The sequence below is a fragment of the Dipodomys ordii genome, unplaced genomic scaffold (assembly GCF_000151885.1).
Source record: "Dipodomys ordii isolate 6190 unplaced genomic scaffold, Dord_2.0 Scaffold1, whole genome shotgun sequence".
Lineage (NCBI taxonomy): Eukaryota > Metazoa > Chordata > Mammalia > Rodentia > Heteromyidae > Dipodomys > Dipodomys ordii.
In genome coordinates this window covers 39,258,229-39,262,632 of record NW_012267217.1, presented here as the reverse complement: position 1 = coordinate 39,262,632, position 4,404 = coordinate 39,258,229, and the positions used below count along the sequence as shown (strand labels likewise).

General features: G+C 32.6%; 1 protein-coding gene across 1 annotated transcript in view; it reads right to left on the bottom strand.

Moving 5' to 3' along the window:
* The window catches only part of Bmpr2 (bone morphogenetic protein receptor, type II (serine/threonine kinase)), a 180,866-nt gene that overhangs the window by 1,860 nt on the left and 174,602 nt on the right, over positions 1 to 4,404 (bottom strand). The gene's annotated exons all lie outside the window — the stretch shown is intronic.

Sequence of the window (4,404 nt, the reverse complement as noted above, 5' to 3'; positions counted from 1 at the left end):
GTGGCTCAAGTGGTAGAGCGCTAGCCTTGAGCTGAAGAGCTGAGGGACAGCACCCAGGCCCAGAGTTCAGGCCCCACGACTGGATCCCCCCCCCCCAAAAAAGAAAAAGCTACAGGAGTGGCTGAGTTCAAGATTCAGTAGTGGCACAAAAGAAAAAGAAAGAAGGAAGGAAAGAAAAAAGGAACAAAAGACAGAAAATAGTTGAGTACTCTTTTGGGCACCCTGAAGTTACTTCATACATGTTTCTAAGTACTCTAACTACTAAGCCACTTGTATTTTTTGATTTTTTTGTCACAAACAAAGCTTGAAGCTGTAGTTTAAAGCAAAACGGAGAGTGCACTAAGGTCTCATCACTCCAGCTCTGTGGCATTGGACAGCGTATTTGTTTTTGACCTTTTATTTCTTTGTTTATAAATGAAAGACAATAATACATATTTTGTAAGGTTGTTGTGAAAATTATTAAGTAGGTATATGAAATAACTAACAGGGCCTAGTATATTGAAGATGGCCAGAACATAGCAATTCTTCTGATTTTTTTGATGTATTATACTAAGCTATAAAGTTATGCTGGCAATAACGAGTTCTGGAGAGCTCATGAAATAAAAAAAAAACTACAACTGCTGTTGTCATTAATATGATCTTTAATAAATGGAATAATGCACCATTTTACAGCAAGCCTTTTTAAACCTAAAGAACTGCCTTAAAATCTCCTTCTTCAATGACTCTGTCTTAATACAATCTTTTTATTTAGGTTTATATATATCAAAGCATTTACTTACACTTATTCATAGAAAACTCTTTAGTGGCTTAATGTCAGCTTTCATAGTGGCATCCATAGATAATACAAAAGAAAAAAGATCTGCTTTATTTCATACTCACACTGATCCATCAAACACAACTTATACAGCATAGCAAGGTCTCAGACAGCTTATACAAAAGCAAAGTAACTAAAAGTAATTATTCATAAATTCATATATGATTTTTTGTCTGTAAGGTGAGAGGAAAACACACCAACAAAAGATACCCGTTAACAAGAAAGAAGGTTCTGAGGAAGTGCTATATTTTTCAGCTATTTTCCAGAAAACCATCCTCAGAAATGAATACTTTGTAGCTTATGTTTCTCCTGCCCATTTAGAAAAAGCACAGCAGCTACACATCTCCATGTTTCAACTACAACACCCTAATAGTGTATTTTACAATTATTCATGTATTTTCACTGAAAAATCATCAACCAAAAACTCAGGATGATTCCAGCTTACACAAACATTTACACAATATAACTTGTATGGAAACAAAATAACAAGGCATACAAAAATTGCTTAAATAAATAAATGTGATCAGAAAAAAAGTCACAGAAGTCAAGCAATTCAAAGTTAAACCAAATCCTATCTTTGAATTGCATCTTTTAGTTTTCTGTTAAACTTCTTTTTTTTTAAGTGTGTGTGTGTATGTGTGTGTGTGTGTGTGTGTGTGTGTTTAAAATATGGTTAAGAGGATTGGTAACAAGGTGCAGAGCCTGAGACTGATGACAAATATCTTTACCACTAAGATTCAAATACACAGCATACTGATTTAGGGACTGAACTATCTATTCCAAGAACCACTGCTCACATTGACGATGTGATAGGGAGGTTGCCACAGTTTACCTTCTCAAAACCACCCAAGCTGTTACAAAGGATTAAACTCATTAGTTTACTTTTAGAAAAAGATGTTTTACAATGTTAAATTACCTCTCAAAAATTCTCTTGGAAGACTTTACTTTATTCAGTCTGTTATTGAAAAAACAAAACCAAATGAAACACTTCTTCCCATCATGAAGTCATTTAACCAAAGAACAGGAAGGTTTTAAGCCTGTGCTTCAACTTTAAGGCTTAAATTTGCTATAACGTAGTCAAGTAGTTTGAGTCATTCTTTCTTTTGAGTAATTACAGAACTGGGTAAGTTTTTATGATCGATGAAGTCAGATATTATGTCGATTTTAACTAAATCTTATAATAAGATGAAACTCTAGATAAAACAACCACTTTAAATACTTAACTGGATCTAACTGCCTATTTGGTACCAACTGAATGCCTTCAGTGTACAAGGGATGAAAAGGACCCTGAGTTTTTAAGTAATATTATGTCTAGTGAGTCTAAAGCATAAAGATGTTTCTGAAATTTAAAAGTATAAATAAAATGGAAAGTGTTGTTTTAAACTGAAGCCAAGTTGTAAATTCCAAATACACGAATTTTCTTAAAAATTTAATCACAAACTGGACACCCTAGTGAGGTAATTTAATTCTAAACAATTATTCTCTCTGGCCCAGATTCTAATGTGGGTTTCAAGTTGTTTAAAAATGAATATGTATGTTCACAATATTCATTAGTAACACTACAAACATCACAGTAATAACAGAACTGGAATTTTAAAGACATAACAGGTTTATTTGGGGCATAATTTTAATACACAGCATAAACTCTGAAGTACTTACTTTCAAATGTATCTACCTTGAGATGAATTTTTAGATTTTTCTTTATATGCAAATACCCAACTTTAATCACTTAAAAGTTAAATGAAATTTAGTCCAGTCTATGTCGAAAAACAATAGTAAGTATTTCAAAAGTGGTCTACAAAAATGTTCACAGATAATACCTGATTTTTGTAGGGTTTGCTTTTGAAAGTTAAATTTGCATTAAATGTTTAATACGATATTTGATACAAAGAAATATGTAAAACATTGTGGCTCAATCATAGCACTAAGCTTACTGCAATGCATGTTAAAAGTTTTAATGGTGAAATAATCAGGTATACATGGATTTTTAGTTTTAACTAATGAAAATATAAAATCATAAAACTCCACAATTTAATAGAAAATGTTAGATAATACAAAAATTAAGTGCTGATGGCTGAATCCAATGTCAAGTGGTACCATCTTAATTCTATCAAACTATTGAACTCCTACTTAACTGGTGCAATTTGAATATAACATAGAATATAATTTTATGTGCTCTTAAATACAAATAGAGTCATTAAAATAGGACTAAGAAGAAAAGGCAAATGATCTGAAAGATTTTCTGATAAACAGATTTAGAAGTTAATTGAGAAGCCTGAAATATATTACACAGTAACAATGTTGAGAAAGATGACCTACTGGTAAGAAAAACATTTAAACTGAATTGAGGGAGAATAATTAATCAGAAAACTTTCTTGACACGTAAGACCATAAATCAGCAGAGGGACAGAATAAGTCAAACATAAACTATGAACTAATAGAAGAGGCACAATTTGTAAGTACTACCACCTTTAGGGTGCCCTGTGAGAAAAGTCTTCTTTTAATAATGACTTCTGTGTAATTAGCTCAAAAGTATTTGTCAGATTTACCTAAACAATGAGTATTAGTCAGAAGGAGATTCTGTAAGGTAGTTTGGGGCAAAGTTTGCATAGCTCACAATCTAAAAGTTAAAATGCAACTTGATCTGCTAAAAAAAGAAACAAACAAACAAACAAAAAACCAAGGACATTGTCAGTCAAAGGCATGATACTACCCAATCATTCAGTGAGACTCCTGTATGTGAGGGTGTTACAATCTCCAGGGTGATTGGGCTTGTGTAGTTTCTAACTTTTAAGGGTTAGTTGAGATGATAAAGTAATAAATATCAGTGAATAGTTTGTAATAACATTCATATGACCAATAGTAAGTTAAAAATAAATTTATAAAATGTGGCACAGAAATACAACATACTCCCAAGTTCTAGGAGTTAACAGCCTCTAATGAGACATTCATATCCATTAATCTAAAGAATAAAAAATTTTATTGAAATATTTTTTTATTTAAATGATTTTGAAGGGAGAGATTCATAAGGAGTTGGAAGATGAGTAAGAAAGCTTTAGCCTATGAGGTATTCCATTTAACTTAGAAAACTTGAATGTATTCAAAATTAAAATATTTGCTAAATTTTATCATAGTTCCCTCTGAAACACATGCTTGAGTGTTCAGTGTTCTTTCCTCCCTAATTATTTCAGATTCAGGACTAGCATATGTTTTCTGGAACACAGAGCTATATGTGAGGAAGCTATACTAAATTGTTTTATAATACAGACATTACCCTTGTATCCTTCCTATAACTTACTCTGTTGGTTCTTCTCTGGATTAACAAATGGTCTAACATTGCTAAGTGCAGAAATTTTGAAGATGGAATAAAGAGTTGAGGAGACTGCAACTCTCTGTTAAATTAATTTCTCTAAATCTAATATGGAATCAGTTTAGGAAAAATCTCTGTTCCTATTGCTTTGCACACCTCCCATCAAATTTATGTATCTTTTTTTTTTTGTCGGTTGTGGGACTTGAACTCTGGGCCTGGGCGCTGTCCCTCAGCTCTTCAGCTCAAGGCGAGCGCTCTACCACTTGAGCTACAGCGCCAC